This window comes from Mustelus asterias, chromosome 26, assembly GCF_964213995.1.
Source record: "Mustelus asterias chromosome 26, sMusAst1.hap1.1, whole genome shotgun sequence".
Taxonomy (NCBI): Eukaryota; Metazoa; Chordata; class Chondrichthyes; order Carcharhiniformes; family Triakidae; genus Mustelus; species Mustelus asterias.
In genome coordinates, this window is record NC_135826.1 from 32478916 (window position 1) to 32497037 (window position 18122).

General features: G+C 41.2%; 1 protein-coding gene across 4 annotated transcripts in view; it reads right to left on the minus strand.

Moving 5' to 3' along the window:
* Window positions 1-18122, minus strand: part of nfic (nuclear factor I/C) — a 459067-nt gene that overhangs the window by 348526 nt on the left and 92419 nt on the right. The window lies entirely within an intron of this gene.

An 18122-nucleotide genomic window follows, 5' to 3' on the forward strand; every position in this document is an offset into this window, starting at 1 on the left:
TGTCAAGTATTTATCCAATTCCTTTTAGCAATTACTGTTGAATCTACTTGCACCACTCTTTCTGACAATGTTTTCCAGATCATAACAACGCACCCTATAATTATTTTGCTCCTCATCTCCCCTCTGGTTCTTAATCACCTTAAACTTGTTCCCCTTTGGTTACTGATGCCCTCAATCTTCTGCCAGGCAATTGAGAAACAGGATCATTTATATGAATGATAGGCTGCTGAAAACAGACACACCAGTTGCAAAACATTTCCACTGCTTTGGTAACCCAAAAAGTGAAGGAAAATCATTACTCAAATGAAGGCATTTAGCCGATGAACCACACACATCTGAAATACACTAGCAAAAAAAAAGTTTAAGTTTTAGATCAGTTAACTTATGTACACAGCAGGTGCTCTACTTGTAAATCGCGGTGGAATGTTAACTGAAATTTCAACCATCCCTTTTGGACTTCAAAGATGCTTTGAATAGCATTCTTTGGCTCTCATTTTGGAAAATCTTGTAAATTCCTAGGCCATCAGAAATTCCCATGTTCTGAATCAGGAATACCTGTGCATATGTAAAGCTTACAAGCCAAGGTCAGAGTCCCTGACTGCTCTCGCTTCGAGATAAGGCAGTTGGAAGATGTGTGCAGTAACAAAGCAAATCAGATTGAGAACCATCCTAAAGTTAAAAATGTAGAGATCTGAAATGAAGACATAGTGAAGCAAGTAATATTCAGTATACTATCTCAATTTTCTTAACACTGTAGGTGATTGCACCTATTTTGGTCGGTAAGAGGCATGACACAGCTGACAAGTAGCATCATAAGCAAGGTGGATGTGGTATGGTACTATCTTGGCTTTATTTGCCAATAGCTGTAATTCCTAATGAATGGATTTAGGAGTGAGAAGCCTACAAATTGGGAGCTATCAACTCTAATCCCAGTTTTCTGCAATATCTCTGCATCCTTTTTTATGTTCCATGCAACACAAATGCAACTTAACTGGAGAAATCATGAAATTTTCATCTGTATTTATCACTTTCACCAAGAAAGGACTGAAAACAAAATCTAATCAATTAAGCAGCTATTTATCTCCTACAGTCTATTTGAGTGAGACCTGGGGACATACGCAGCAAGAATAAAAGGTTCTAAGGGCAGCACAGTGTTTAGCACTGCTGCTTCACAGCACCAGGGATCCGGGTTTGATCCTGGCCTTGGGTGACTGTGTTGAGTTTGCACATTCTCCCCGTGGCTCCTCCGGTGCTTTGGTTTCCTCCCACTGTCCAAAGATGTGCAGGTTAGGTGGATTGGCCATGTTAAATTTCCCTTAGTGTCCCAAAATGTGTAGGATAGGTGGATTAGCCATAGTTAATACGTGGGGTTATGGGGATAGGGCAGAGGGGAAGGTCTGCGCGGGATGCTCTTTTGGAGAGTCAGTCCCGTCATGATGGACTGAATGGCCTCTTCTTTGGTTCAACGGTTAATAAATCGCACTAGAAAAAACAGTTGATGATTTGGACAGACCAAATCACTAACAAGATAAGTCAGAGGATGAAACAAATTCCAATTGTAAGAACCATTCCTGAGCTTTTTTTTGCCATCTTAGATGACTTGAAATGCAGAAGTTACAAGAGATGTTGTGGACTAACCTAAGTTGGAGACAAAACTGATGACTATAGCCAAAGGTTGGGTGGACATGTTCAACAACAGCCCGAATCTGCCTTCTTATTGTTCTCAGTACTATCGGAGTCATTTTGCTGACTATGCATAACTAGGAGTCTCATCCATTGGCAGCGTACATAGAAAATTTAGGTGAATAGAGCTAATGATATTTTGTCTATTAGTTCAAACCAACTACCCTTTATATTGCCACATTGCGTGAATTGACATATGCCATAAGATGACTGTATGACATGCTGTGATCAAACCTAGTGAATATTCTCTTCATGACTGTTTTGGAATAAAGATGCAACTCAAACAATACACAAGAAATATAACAAAATGCAACACAGATGCATAACACAATCTCACTTCACATCAAATCACATGTCATGACATAACAACAAGTCAACAAAGTTTTTCACCATATCCAATATTGCCTTTGAACCGAATAATGCTTGACCTAAGACTGCCTGCAATGTCAGTGGACATGGGAAAGAAAAACAAACCTCGTTATCTGTTAGTGCAAACACCCTGCTGAAAAAAACTGTCTTTTCTATTTCACTGCATATTTTGGTGGATCACAACAAAACCTTGGTAAGATGCACCATTTATCTGCTCCCTGTGAGTTCTTAATGAAGTTTGACTTTGGCAGAGATGGACTAGGGGACTCGGAGCATCTGTCAAGCCAGCTTTCTTTCAGTAATATTTAATGAGATAAGGCACAATGCCAGTCCAGCAGCCATAGTAGGTCTATTAGAACACACTGTCTCTGCCAAAATTGTATAAGACGAAACATGGTGTCTTTAAGAAATAAAGTCACATTAGATGCACCTCAGACTAACATCTAGCTGATGTTTTATTTATGAAAGAGGAACCACTCAGTGGCATTTTGCCTTTCCTTTAGTTGTTACAGTAGCATAATGTAATTATAATTATAATAATTCTGTACTGTAGGGTTTCTATGATTCTATAATATTACAACTTTGTTCACAGCTTTGCCTTAGGCTTGAAGAGAACTGTGTCAAGGGTAGGCAACAGAAATCTAATAATTGCCTTAAAGAGACAGTGACCTTTTTTAAATTCTCCATAGATTAATCCTGAAATAGCTGAGATAGCAATTCAACAACTTGAAACATGGCCCAGGTAACTAACTGATATTTCGAAGGCTTCTTCCTTTTTATTTGTTGCTCCCTCAATCAACATCAAATCAACATTGTTGCAAATTTATTTTCCCCAGAACCACAATAAATTGTATTAATTGGTTTTAAAACATAAATTAATATAATTTCATTTTATGTTTTTCCAAAGGAACTGCTTAAATAATTAATTAAAAGTCCTAATATTCTAAGGTTTTGAATGTTATCAGACATGTTATACAGGATAGCGCCCAGTGGGGAGTAGAAAACCAGAAGATAAAAAAAACAAGTTTCTCAGACAGCACCATATGGGGCATGGACCACCCATGTATGTAATTCATCCAGTTACACCTTCATTTCTTTTAATCACTTTTATTCCAAAGGTCTGAGACCAAAAGCCAAACTGGTCGTGCAAGTAATGAAGATAACAGGTCCATTAATTTCTTTAACCATTACCAATCGGTCACAAAACGAAACAGTCTGGCATTCCAAGAAACAGATGTCTTCCTAGGGTGTGCATGAGAGCCAGTGACTCAACACGAAGCCACCGCAAAGTTCAAAAATGAGCCCTCAACCATCATTTTATGTGTCCATTATGTTTCTAACCAACCTTCATACTCTGCCCAGTATCATCTCTGATTGAACACCCTGGGCTGTTAAGCAGAATACTTCTCAGATAATGTTACGGCTGTGCTAAAACTCACAACAGTTTGGGGGCAAATGAGTCCAGTATTTCAACACGCATCATATCAACAAACAGGCAATTCATGCCTGTGCGAGTGTGCAACATTGATATTTAACCCTGCTTAAACAATGGTAACAAGTACAGCAGCATGATGTTGCTGCAACAGTAACTAAATGACTTTGTACTTTTACAATGTGGAAAATTAAATGCGAGAATACAGAAATAATTTGCTCCGATCTTTGCATATAGAAAGCAATTTATTATTTTTTACCAAATCAATATAAAATTCTGAATTCTAAATTAGTGGCAATAAAAGGTCTTTTTTAAAAAGAAATTAATCTTTGAGGCATGCTGAATGAATAACAATATATCTGTTTCTCTCTGGATCTATGCATTATTCACACAGCTATATTGCAGATATGCGCATTGTATAAACAAAAGCACCAGCCCAACAGAAGCCCTTACATATGTTGTATCCAAAATAAGATATGCTAAATTAATAGTTGAAAGTTAAAGCTCTTCAAAATGTCCCAGTTAAAGGATTCTCGGAGCCTTTCTTAAAATCCACAGAATTCAAAAATGTCTAATCATGAGGTATTTTTACTATAAAGGTCATACATACGGTCTGTGAAATGAAAGATGCCAATTTTAACCCTAACTGCTCAATGAAAACCAGGCTGTTAAAAAGTCCCCAGCAACTTAGCCCTTCCTATCATGCTGCCTTCCTATGGGTTATAACTTTAACCTGATGCTTTGAGTAGATGAGCGGCATATCCATCAGAAAGCAGTGTGGAATTTATTTAAAATATGCAAATTGCATTGGGTGGACATTACCTGAAGACCAACTACAATTATAACCCAAAGGTTGTGCAGAGAAACCATTGTGCTTGATCTGCCAAGCCAGCCTGGTGGCAAAATGGGCTGGGCAGGGAGAGGCTAATTTTTGTTTTGTGTTCCAATTGGTTTGGAGAGCAGGAGTGGTAACAGTGGGTCTCTCTCCTGCACGGGTGGAGTTTGATTACAGTTGAAGTGAGACAATAATATTTTGTTATTCAGTGTAAAATTCAATCCATAAAAGCATTTGTGTATCTCGGAGTACTCTGGTAGCTATTTTTCAGGTACCTTCATGTGTGAGCAAGTGTTAACTCCCATGTTACTTTGTGATAGTTATTCTGAACCTGCCAAACATTAGCTTCCTTCAAAGTTCATACAAAGGTGACAAGCCAGTTCCATGATGTAAATGGCTTACCTATTTCAGAAACATCTTTCTGTATTTTATTCTCGTCATACTGACAGAACTTTATCAGATACAATCAGAACCTCTTTGGAGTATTATACACTTAATTCACACTTTAGGTACATTGAGAATAAGGCAACCAAGAGAGAATTTTACCTGCGCAGGCAAGTGCAGGTGCCGCATGTACAGAACCAGTGATAGACCTCACTAAATCTCATAAGTGTGTAAGTGCCTTATAAAGCTACTCTATGTCCTCGAACATTTGCCATTTACAAAAATTTCCCTTATGCTTCTGCTACTGTGTTAGATCTGCACTTAAAAAAAATACTTATGCACAAACCCAGTGGTTTTATTCTTCAACTGCTGCCTCAAAAGAAATTGGAAAACCTTCCACTTAGATTGAACCTTTCATGACCTCAGAAAGTCCCACAGTGCTTTATAGCCAATGAAGTATTTTTAAAGTGTAGTCACGGTTGTAGGAATCACAGCAGCCAATTGGTGCACAGCAATTGAATCATGACCATGTAATTTGTTTTTAGTACTGTTGGTTGAGGGATAAATATTACCCAGAATCCTGGGGAGAATTCCCTAGTCTTCCAAAATAATACCAGTGGATCCATTTGCATTCAACTGGGAGAGCAGACAGGGCTTCGGCATCTCTCATAGTGCAGCACTCCCTCAGTACTGTATTGAAGTGTCAACCGAGATTTTGAGGAAGGAGGAGGAGGAATCAAACCCACACACAATCTTTTGACTCAGAGGCAAAGGTGCTTTGGTGGGGGCATTTTACAACTGACAAATGCAGATATGCGCTCAAATTTCCTTTCAAAACATTATTCGTAAAATAGAACATTTCTGAAAACTTATAATGGGGGAGGTAGAACACCTCCCAGTCAAGGTCACAATCACCTCAATATTTTCAAGGTCAGTAGCAGAAGTTTTATAGCTTAACTTTAGTTGAGAAGGAGCTGCACCAAAGACTACGCAAGAAAATGCAATATTCCTGTCCCAACACTGAGCAGATGGTAGCACTGACTCAGAGGCAGCTTCCTTGTGGTGAATTAAAGGGAAAATTTTACTCCTAAATATATTTAAACTCTAAATAAAGAACTGCAGGGCATTACAGCTGGTTATATTTTTAAGATGAGTACTCAGGGAGTAAAGACATTGGAAAGGCTTTTGCAGATGTATGATACCCTCAGGTTTCTACAGGTTTCCCACATAATTTTGGTGGGAAATTAGTGAAGCCAATATAAACCACTGTTTCTCTTTGGGATCCACTGAAATCACAGTAGGAGACCTGGGGGAACCATGTGGAATTTCAGAGCCTATGTCTCTAATGTTTAACAAGTAAGAAATGAACCATCAAATTTCCCTCTTATAACATTTTAAGTATGTCTAACAAAAATGCAGGACACAGATGTTAATCGTTCTGATCTGGGACATTTGGTTCCCAAAGTAATATTTGAGGAGCCAAATACAAATATTTTAGAGCTGAACCACGAACTGGCACAGTTTAATAATATTAAAATAAGCAATAGTGACCAAAAGAGTCACCACTTTAGACGTAAACTGATGAATTCAGATATGGACAATCTGAATTGACAACAGAACTGTGGCCTGAAATCTATTCCTCATCATTTATGGACAGATCGAAGGATAACTATAATAACCTACTCTAATTGTTTATTTAAATTGTAGAAAATCTTAAGTAACTACAAAGATTTCACCCATATGTCCTTTTTAGCATCTCCCTTCTTCACCGATCAACCCTAAATTCTGGATTTCCCAAACAGGGGACCTGCATCCTGATCTGTCAACAGTTTGCCAGTGTCACTGTGGTAAGTGCACTGTGGAAAAAATTTCTTCAGTGAAACTGACAAGCTGGCAAGGCTTTGATCAGCTGCATTGATGAGCTCCAGTCATGGCCATTGAGAGATTTCTGTTAAGAGCACTTCTTCTCTCTGAGAGTGCCATCAATGCTCGACAGGAGATTGTCAACTTGTTAGAAAGCACTTCATCTATCTCGCAGTTCCTTCACCCTCAATTGAATGGCTCTGCTGTCAGCCTTCACCGGGGCATGGGAGCAGCTTACGCAGTTCCACCTGCTCATCTCTGCTGAGGGGCAAGAGCAGAGACCACACCACTGCAAACAGCATCAGCAACAGCATCAGCAGCAGCAAAAGCTGCCTTCTCCTCAGCTGCATGAATGGGCACTGAGATTCAGATGGAAGGAGGTGAGACCCTAAACAAAGGGTGGGGTTTTTCAGCTCTTCCTACCAGAAGATCCAGAAGACCAGAGATCCCGTTGAAGGTGACCACTGCAGTGGATTCCCCGGCATGGAGCAACACAATTTGATTTTGGTGGGATAAGAAGGTCCTACCTGCAGCCAATGGTGAGGTGGCTCTGCCTGCCTGGGGTGTGGGGGCAGAAAATCCTGGCTATAGGGTGTACAGGTAAAGGTGAGTGTTTGTAAAGGCATGTGTCAAGTGAAAGGAAGGACAACTTTTGTGGAAGGTGCCAATCATGGTTGTGATTGAGTGTGTGTGTTTTCTGTTCAGATGGTATTCTGAGCTGCCTGCAGAAAGAGAAATGAGTGCAGCTGCACGATATCTTGTCCTAAGGAGTGCTGTGAAGAAGACTGCTGCACTGTTTCCAGGTTGGAGGGACCACACGTCGGCTGCTGATTTTTTCAAACACTTTCTTTCACATGTGGAGAGATTGTCCTTTTCCTCCCATCCGTGGGAAAACTCAACTCACTGTAATCACTCAGGTGCCACAGCAGGACATCCATATAACAATGAGAGATCCCTACTCTTATACTCAAATCTACCTGTTCTCCATTCTGATGGTTGCTACAGCCTCAAAAATCCAAGCGCTAGTAAGCCCTTCTCACCCGTGAAATGAACACGTCACCCTGCCTCCCCTCCACTATAGGTCAGGCAACCCTTAGGCAGGATGCTAATGCTGTGGCTAAGTTTAAAAGCCATGACTAAGCCCATCCATCAGGAACTTGGGTTCCTGAACATACAACAGTCCTGTTGCCCTGGCAGGGGCAAAGTCCAAAAGATTACTCCTATGGTATTTTTGATAACAGTTGTACCATTGTTGCAGACTCGGACTTCGTTGGCTTAATTCTGGAAGAATCTAGTCACAATATTCCTATCATAGAAGAACAGTTGAAAATATGAAATAAGAAAATGCTTTTGACACTTGGAGCCAACTCCCTTTTCAGGTGTCATATACAATGCAATTGGTCACAGGCCACATTTAATGTATTTGATTTCCTAAAGACGATGAATAATCATAAATAAACTCTTTGATGGTTCTTCCTGATCTCCAGAGATAACTAAGCAATACTACAGCAGTCAATCTAATACTTAAATCATGTAGAACTGTACATTAGAACATAAAGGAGGCAAGTGGCATACAAGGCCACTTGGCCCATTAAGCCTCCCACAGATGAGAGATAATCTGAACTCTGCCTGTAATTGACCATTTCATTAAAGGTTCTCAAAGCCGCTTCTTCCTCTACTCTCCAAAAACACAAATTCGATAAAGCTCCATTATATTACATTATATTATCCACTTTGGTGGCATAAACAGGAAGGAATATTATCCGGATGGTGGCAGTTTAGGAAAAGGGGAAGTGCAACATAACCTGGGTGTCATGGTGCAATAGTCGCTGAAGGCTGGCATGCAGGCAGCAGGCGGTGAGGAAAGCTAATGGAATGCTGGTCTTCATTGCAAGAGGATTTGAGTATAAGAGTAGGGATATCTCGTTGCATTTATACAGGGCCTTGGTGAGGTCACACCTTGAGTATTGTGTGCAGTTTTGGTCCCCTAGTCTGAGGAAGGAAATTCTTGCTATTGAGGGAGTCCAGCGAAGGTTCACCAGACTGATTCCAAGAATGCCAGGATTGACATATGAAGAAAGACTGGATTGACTGGGCTTCTATTCACTGGAATTTAGAAAAATGTGAGAGGATCTCATAGAAACATATAAAATCCTGATGGGACTGGACAGGCTAGATGCGGGAAGAATGTTCCCAATGTTGGTGAAGTCCAGAACTAGGAGTCACAGTCTAAGAATAGGGGGTAAGCCATTCAGGACTGAGTGCTTTTACAAACACTCACCTTTACCTGTACACTCTATAGCCAGGATTTTCTGCCTCCACACCCCAGGCAGGAGGAGCCACCTCACCATTGGCTGCAGGTGGGATCTTCTCGTCCCACCAAAATCAAGTTGCGTTGCTCACCAGCCTCAGTGCCAGGGAATCCACTGCAGGGATCACCTTCAACGGGATCTTCTGGATCTTCTGGTAGGAAGAGCCAAAAAACCCTGAGGAAGAACTTCTTCATTCAGAAAGTTGTGAAACTGTGGAATTCTCTACCACAGAAAGGCGTTGGGGCCTGTTTGTTAGATATCTTCAAGAGGGAGCTGGATGTAGCTCTTGTGGCTAACGGGATCAAGGGGTATGGAGAGAAAGTGTGAGTGGGATACTGAAAGTGCATGATCGGCCATGATCATATTGAATGGTGGTGCAGGCTCGAAGGGCTGAACGGCCTTCTCCTGCACCTATTTTCTATGTTTCTCTGCAACACCCTGTTTATTAATCTCATTGTATTTCTTGGAATGACAATCCATTGTGTCAACAATTCAAAAACCAGCATAGTCCATGGGATTTTTAAAAACTTGTGTCTGTTTTCTTCCTCTAACACTCAATCTGGTTCTTAATCAGATGCAGTTCTTCTTCTAAAGGTGTCAATTGGGATGTCATGAATTGTTTTTACTGGGCATTTATTTGACATATTCACTACGCTACAGGGGGTGTATAGTGTAGTGGGGCTGGATGTGTGTGTGTGTGTGTGAGGGGGGGACCTTTTAAACCTCTGATGCTTGCTTAACGCAGGTTAATCCTCTATACAATTTCCTTATTTCTTAGCTCACAGTCCTGTTAGATAACCTGCCTGTGTTTATATTATCCAGTCCTTTCATCCAGAATCCATTAGCACATTATGATATTCAAATGTTCAGGGCTGGGTTTGATGTGTTGATGAAGGTAATAAAGCTCTGCTTTGAAAAATTGACATTCTAAACTTCCATTCATTCAAATAAATGTCAAGTCTGACTGCAATGGATGCAAACCTTTTTCTGTAAACACCAATAGCTCAGCTAAAAACCTAATGTATCCAATTACTTGCAAGTATAGTAAATATAGTAGGTTCAATAATTAAAGTATGCAGGGAATATAAACTGTTACTATCATGTTTTGCACTGAGATGATTATGGGTTCAAGGCCCTGCATTGACAAACCTACCTACTGAGAACATTAGGGACTTGTCACTTTGGATCCGAATCCTCAGAGAATTGATGAATATTCAAATTTTATGTTATTCTGACCACTGAGGATTTTGCCCAAAACTGACGCTCAACACACACAATAACATTGATATAATTTCACTTCCAATATAACATACTTTGAGAATGTGTATTGTTGGTTAAGATGCAAATATGACAGCTCTTGTCGTTATCCTACTCATGAAGTGGGAAAGGAAATTAGAATAGATTGGGAAACCAAGTCTGTAGAAAGTTGTGAAGAGAAACCTCAAGAGGTTAAAAAGAATTTCAACAATTGTCACTGGAATTATTATTATGATCTTTAATATCATCGGTGTTAGATATAGGATCTGTCATTAACCCCATCGGAGGGACCTGAACCTATTTCCAACTCGAGAAAAGTCCACATTTTGTCAGCAGACCCCATTGTGAAACCCAGTTAACTGAATGAATGGTAAACAGGTTCAAGACAATGGGCGTTAAAAGTGGAAAGAGTAAATACTAGAAAATTAAAATCTAGAAATAAGCACTTGTTTCTTCAGTCACTACGCTCTCCCTAAACACCTTAACTAGTCGTTGCCCTGTCAGCTTTCAAATCACTAAAAACCTAAATTTTGGACTGTGCTTTCACCCCAATGCCTACCAAACCCCTTGGTTTCTCCTCTGTTGATCAGTGTCTGATTTTGCTTCTTGTCCAGTGAAGCGCCAAGAGATGTTTTTCTGTTTGTTAGAAACCTATAAAATTGTACATTTTGAGTTGTAGCGACTGGACACAGTCTCAGAGGGTCACAAGCTTGGAAAGGAAAATTCTCTAAGGTTTTAATTGGTATGTATATGCCCACAATATCGACAGAATAGCATATGGTTTGTGGATGGAAATCCTGTAACACACGAGAAGAAGAGTGTAATCTCTTTCCCTCACCTACAGCAAAGCCATGCTAAGGAGCTTGGCAGGTAATCAACAACAGATTGCATAAGGCTAGAATTGTGTTGCTTTTTCCACCACAAGAACAATACAATAATGGTCAGATTGGGAAGCATTCCCAGAGAGCTGATCTGCAGCCAGGCCAATGCTTTCGCCATAAGACATTCCACCACAGACTGCGGCTCTGTCTGATTTAAAGCCAACAGGGTCACATGGGATGGCTTCAACTCATAAGCTTCCTACATGCCACTAGACATGAATTCTCAAACAATCATAATGTGTGGTTTCTTGATACATAATACCGACTAGGATTATGTGGGGATGGGAAGTGAGTAAAAGGTTTTACCGCTAGGAAAAGGTGGTTAAAATTCCTTTTATAAAGCAGATTCTTTCTACAGTACAGTCATGATTACATGTACCTAATTTGTGCAGAAACATTGGCCTATATTTAATTGATGTAACGGGGGTCTTGCCCACCAGACCCCTACCCTGGTGGAGGGCAGGGGAGTGCAAGGACCCCTGCATTGCCTCCTTGGGGGAAAGTCCGCTAAGGTTAGTGTCAAACAGGCGCAAGTGGCCAGTGGTAGGCTATCTCCAGGATTAAGAGCATTGAGGGAGAAAATTCTGCCCTGCAAGAGCTACCAGCTGATCAGGGGTCGACAGATGTCCATTGCGGGAGCAGTGGTGGCTGCCGGCAATGCACCCCGAGGAAAGGCTGAGGATCATCGAGAGACCCACGCCACAGGGTCACAGGATGGGATTGTAAGGGGTGGGGGCGGGGGGGTTGTTGACAGACAGGACAGAATGGAGGTTCTCAGAGAGCTCCCCTTCTTCCCGGTGCTGTGTCTGCCAATCAGGCACTAAGTGTGTCTTTGAACAAGGGATCTCTCCCGGGATCCTGCAAGCAACCTTGGCAGGGTTTGCTTTCAGTTTTCCTGCTCGGCCTCTGCTCCACCCTCTCACTGGTTTAAATCCCATGGTAAAGGGATGAAGCTCTTACTTGCTCACAAAAGGGCCTGATATTAGCAGAAGGGTGGGAAGACTGTCCATGAGCCTTCCTGCACAGACCTACTCGAAGCAGAGGCGGGAAGACAGTGGGAAGACCGTCCAGTATCTACCACTGAATTAAATGGAAGTGCAGGGGCAAACCGGTTTCAGGGGAGGGAATTAAGTTCTGCTCATTATTGTAGGATCAGGATCAATAACCTTTCTATGTTTAAGCCTTGCTTTCAACTTGTGGTAAAAAGTCAATGGGTATCTTTCAAGATGATAGCCAGGCTCAGTGGTACAGTGGTTAGCACTGCTGCCTCACAACGCCAGGGACCTGAGTTCAATTCTGGCCTCAGGTCACTGTCTGTGTGGAGTTTGCACATTCTCCCCGTGTCTGTGTGGGTTTCCTCCTGGTGCTCTGGTTTCCTCTCACACTCCAAAGATGTGCGGGTTAGGTTGATTGGCCATGCTAAATTGACTCTCGTGTCAGGGGGATTAGCAGGGGAAATATGTGGGGTTATGGGAATAGGGTCTGGGTGAGATTGTGGTCAGTGCAGAATCGATGGGTGATTGGTCTCCTTCTGCACTGTAGGGATTCTATGATTGTCATTTAATGACCTGGGACCTCGTGATCATATTTTCATCCCAACTCCCATCCAAACCTGATGCAAGGGCAGATGACAAAATGTTACAGGTTGTAACATCTGTATCAATTCTTTTTCCATTCCCATAAAGTTCAAACTATTTGAAATACACAGTTAACCATTATTTAATTTAAGTTTGAAACATGCTGTTGAATATCACCTAATCCATTGGGAATTTCTTTTTCCAATCCCTCACTGAATTTTATATGCAATGATATTTCACTGGATTGTTGGAAAATGTTTTAAACCATTGCGGAGCTTTGGGAATATTTATAATTGTTCAGTTGGTTATAGCCAAGCAGTACAGATCAGAAAAATTGTAGGCTCAACCTCTAATTTGCACTGAATTCTATCTATCTCTGTTTTAAAAATATTCAAAGACACTCTGATTCCACTGCCTTTTGAGGAAGAGGGTTCCAAAGACTCACAATCCTCTGAGAGAAAGCAAAATTCTCTCTATCTTAAAAGGGCGACCATTTATTTTTAAACAGTGACCCCCCCCCCCTCCTTCTAGATTCTCCCACAAGTGGAAACATCCTCTCCACGTCCACGCTTTCAAGACCCCTCATGATCTTAAAGATTTCAATTAAATCACCTCTTATTTTTTCTGAACTCTGCTGGCTACAAGTCAAGTCTGTCCAATCCTTCCTCATAAGACAATCCACCCATTCTAAGTATTAGTTTAGTAAACCATCTGTGAACTGTTTCCAATGTATTTACATCCTTCCTTAAATAAGGAGACCAACAACATACATTATGTGACCTCGCCAGTGTTTTGTACAACTGAAGCATAACCTCCCTACTTTTATGTTCAATTCCCCTCACATTAAACAATAACGTTCTATTAATTACTTGCTGTACCTGCAAACTAGCCTTTTGTGATTCATGCACCAGGACACCCAGGTCTTTCTGAATCTCAAGAGCTCTGCAATCTCGCACCAGATAGATAATATGCTTCTTTTTTATTCTTCATGCCAAAATGGACAATTTCACATTTACACACATTATATTACATTTGTCAGATGAGGGCCCGGGAAAACCAAGGGGAGATTTCTTTTGACTGATATCCAGCAATCCCTACTGGAAGCATGTGGGTACAAGATGAGGACAAATTTGGACATAGCTGCAATGTCCCACTGATTTAACAGTTTGTAAACACTTGCTGTCCAGACTTATGAATCAAGAATTTCTGCTTGGGCGAGATACCAGAGGGCACCTGCAGCTCGTAAACCAGTATTGTATAAAGAATCCAGTGGCTTCAGGAAATGGTAGAGGACAGAGAGAGAAACTGGAAGATACAGCAAGAGGAAAACCATTAAAGAGGCAACTTGGCGCATTGAAAAGAAAACCCAGCTTGATGCCATAAGCCATGAAATATGCCCGGTTCCCCCAAGGACCCAATGTTTACAGTTTTCCTTAGTTGTTGTTCAGTTTTATTTTTCCACCTTGGATCTTTTGGTTTTAAAGCCCAGTCAGTCTATTTAGATTGTGGTCCAGATGGATAATAATCCAAAAAATAACAAGATAATAATCTGAAGTAACACATTTGAAATCATGTTGAAACAAACATTAATGAGCAGGGGAACGAGATGCAAATAATGGCTCTGCAGGGATTTCAAGCCATTTGGAGCACCTGCTTTACTAGATTCTTCTTAGCTTTACTGTTGCTGTTAAGATCACGAAAAAGGATCTATAAAAAGAGCCAGCAGTTTTTTGTTTCATTACATAAAATGAGCCTCTTCTGAGCTCGCCAATAACTATTAATTTTACAGTAGGGTCTCAGAGAAAAGAAAAGCACAAGGTACAGCAGGATGTTTCAGCGATGTAGCATTCGACAAAATTCTAAAACCAAAGCACAAGCAATGAAAATATCAAGGGTCTTCCCCTTCAGGTCGTAAGTATCACTAATCTAAGAAAGATCCCAACAAAGCAAAACAAAGTCTTTCTAATGATCAATACAGATATTAGAAACAAAACCCAAATACTGGAAACCTGGAATTAAAACTGAAAATACCGGAAATACTCTGCCGGTCTGACAGCATCTGGAGAGCGGTAATGGCTAGGATTTTCCAGTCCCGCCATTGCAAGACCCATCATTGGGGGGGGGGTGCAGTGGGCCAGCCAAAAGTCCTTTGACTTTCAGCGGGCACAGAAGTTCCTGGAAGCGGGTGGAATCAGAAAAACCCAGCCAACGTTTCAGGTCCATGAGCTTATTTCCAGACTGGAATGTGGATATCAGCCCTGGCACAAAATCACACATCAATGACTCGAAACAGGGCAGGAATAAAAATTCTTTAAACGTGGGCATCCATGGCAGATCCTGTGACTGGATAAGCAGTTGGATTAAAAATAACAGGGTGGAGTGTGCTGGTTCTTTAACCGCCAGCAGGTCCATGCACTGCAGACAGGTGATAAATTGATGCACGGAAAATACCACATATTGGGGAGTGAGACAGTTATACAACAAAGTTTGTGGAATCGGCACAAGGAGATTTGAAAAGGGTCTGGGAGTAGTAAGCAGTGTTGAGACAATGTAGAATAGCAATTTTAAAAAAGCAAACAAAATATTGGGATCCACAGACAGAATACTGGAATCCAAGTCAATTGCGATCATGCTGAGATCTTATGATGCGCTGAGCAGTCCACACTTGAAATACTGCATGCCGTTTCAACAATTTGTAAATAACAACAAGAATCACGCTAAGTGCAAGTGAATGAGCTGTGAGGAAAGATTAGAAAAGCTTAATTTTTACAGTCCAAAGAAATCAAGGCACATATAAAGGTTAAATGGCATGGGTATGGTGAAGTCAGAATACTACTTCAAGAAAGGACACATCGGTAGAGCAAGTACGTGTAAATTTACATTAGTGAACTGTAAAGTTAAAACAAATGAATTAACAAATATGTTAGCCAATGGCTATCAAAATGATGGAGATCAATGTGGAACTGTATCCTCAACTGTTCTACTTGCTGAAATCTTTACCTTCCCATTTACAAACATCTGTTAATTTAGTGCTTGCTCTTGTTACCATTCTCCCTACTTCTAAAACTCTTCAGCGAAGCCCACCTCTTTTAGCCCACTACCTTTTTACCATTCTCCCTACTTCTAAAACTCTTCAGCGAAGCCCACCTCTTCAGTCATGCTGTTGATCTGCCTCCCACATTCTTCTCCCTCCTGCTCCATGCCCATCTCTGAGCTGTGGCTATGCCTTGGTTACAGAAGTTATTTTCCCAGTTTTGACCAAAGCCTCAGATGACTACAGGAAAGACAGTAAGATGAGGCCCCAATTAAAAATGGAATGTACTAATCAAATAAGAACTCCCCACTTACCCTCGCAGGTCTATAATAATAAGCTCTGAACGGGCACCGACTGGCTGAATTGCACAGTCAGTTCATGGGCCACTTCAAACTGATGTCAGCAACAAGGACAATTCCAAACTAAATCACCAGCTTCCTTTGTTTTGTTATAAGAGGTTGGGAACATGTTGTGACTAATTGCACAAGGAAACCAAGTGTGTTGACCACCAATGATTTTTAATGATATCCTGTGTGGGGGAGATTTTCCTGGGTCTGCACCAAGTGAAGCACGTGGGTGCAGCAAATATCAGAAAAACAGGCAGTTGGAGTTACTGCCTGCAGTGAAACTGCCTGAGTTTCTTTGATCAATTCAAATGGAGAAAAACTGGCTGGGATCCTTTATAAGCACACACACTCCCCACCCACCTGATTGTGCGATATATCTTGAGCCCAGGAAAGCCTCCCTTTTATATCTCCAGGGCTTCACTGTCTTGGAAGTCAAGTTGGCAACACGGCTGGAGGTGTCAGTGCACAGACTAAATATTGCATCACCATTAATCTCATCAACACTCTCCCTGGGCTTATTCCTCTCCATTTGCCAATAGTATCGTAGCCAAGGAACCTAAAATGGATTTCTGGCAGCTTTCACTGGAGGCCTTGATCAATAGAATGTGCAATTTGTTTTAAATCGCAGCCTGCTTCAACATAAATAGAACTACTTGAACATTGTTGATCAGAAAGATGAGCGCACTGCCCGACGGTTGTGCCACGTCCCACCTATGGCTCAACACAACAAAGAATTTCGGACACAGCAAATTAGTTGCAAACTAGAGACAGCGTGTTCCAATTTATTTTGGCTCACGTTCTGCAAGCTTGGAATCCAAATCACGCAGCTGTTGTGTGTGCAGGCTGGGAATTAACAAGGACAGGATAGGACAGGGACTGTCTCCTCACTGAAAGGACAAGCTTAAAAATAAAACTTAACTGAATTGAGGAGTTTAAACTAGGGGCAGGGCAATGAATGCTGATTGTACAGCAAAAATACTCATTAGAAAATCCTATACCTTACAAATATTTGAAGTAAGATTGACCACAAGGGCGGCACAGTGGCAAGCATTGCTGCTTCACAGCGTTAGGGACCCAGGTTCGATTCCTGGCTGTGTGGCGTTTGTACATTCTCCCCGTGTCTGTGTGGGTTTCTTCCAGGTGCTCCGGTTTCCTCCCACAGTCTGAAAGACATGCTGGTTTGGTGCATTGGCCATGCTAAATTCTCCCTCAGTGTTACCCGAACAAGTGCTGGTGTATGGCGAACAGGGGATTTTCACAGTGACTTCATTGCAGTGTTAATGTAAGCCTACTTGTGACATTAATAAATAAACACATGGCATTCATCAATAAATGAAGTTCTCACATTGTTACTGCAAAGAAAACCTCAACAGTCACAAAATGCTTTATTTTTGTGTGAATCAAGGTTGCATATTCCTAATTGTTCTGTATCTCAAATTATCTCAAGCTGGCACTGACTATGATGCAAATACAAAGACATATGAGAAAATAGGCTGACCTTGATGAAAGCTGCTCCAACCATGTGCAAACCCTGAACATACGTTGGGTCAGAACATTTTGGACAGCAGTTGTGTAAAAAAATGATGGCTCTGGCAGATTGCCCCTGAAATGAGAATCTGAAGGCTGCACGTCTCTGGTTCAGTGCTTTTTAACTGTACAGTACTGTTTCCTCTACAGCTTTCCAGATATCTATTATATCCTGTCAATAAAATTAAATTTAGGAGTCAATGCTAAAATTCAACCTTTGTAAATGATCCACCATTTTATCCAAGTTATATACCTCAAATTACTTTGGCTGATGTCGATCAGAAGTTTCTTTTTATCTTCAGAACATTGTTCGAATCAGCCTATTGAAGTTTCTTCCCTCAAAACCTAGGGCAGGGCTGGTCCTTTATAAAGAAATACACTTGTTTCCTGAATCAAGCAAAGATTAAAAATTGTCCTGTTTCAGCTTCTATCAAGTTCTGTGCTACAAAGTAAATAAATTCTGTAGTCCTCATAGAATCAGAGGCTCCTTACACTGCAGAAGGAGGCCATTTGGCCCATCAATCCTGATGGGCCAAATGGGCCATCCCACTGATCCTCCAAAGAGCATCCCGCCCAGGCCCACATCCCTGCCCCATCTCAGCAAGTCCAACGCCGGCATCT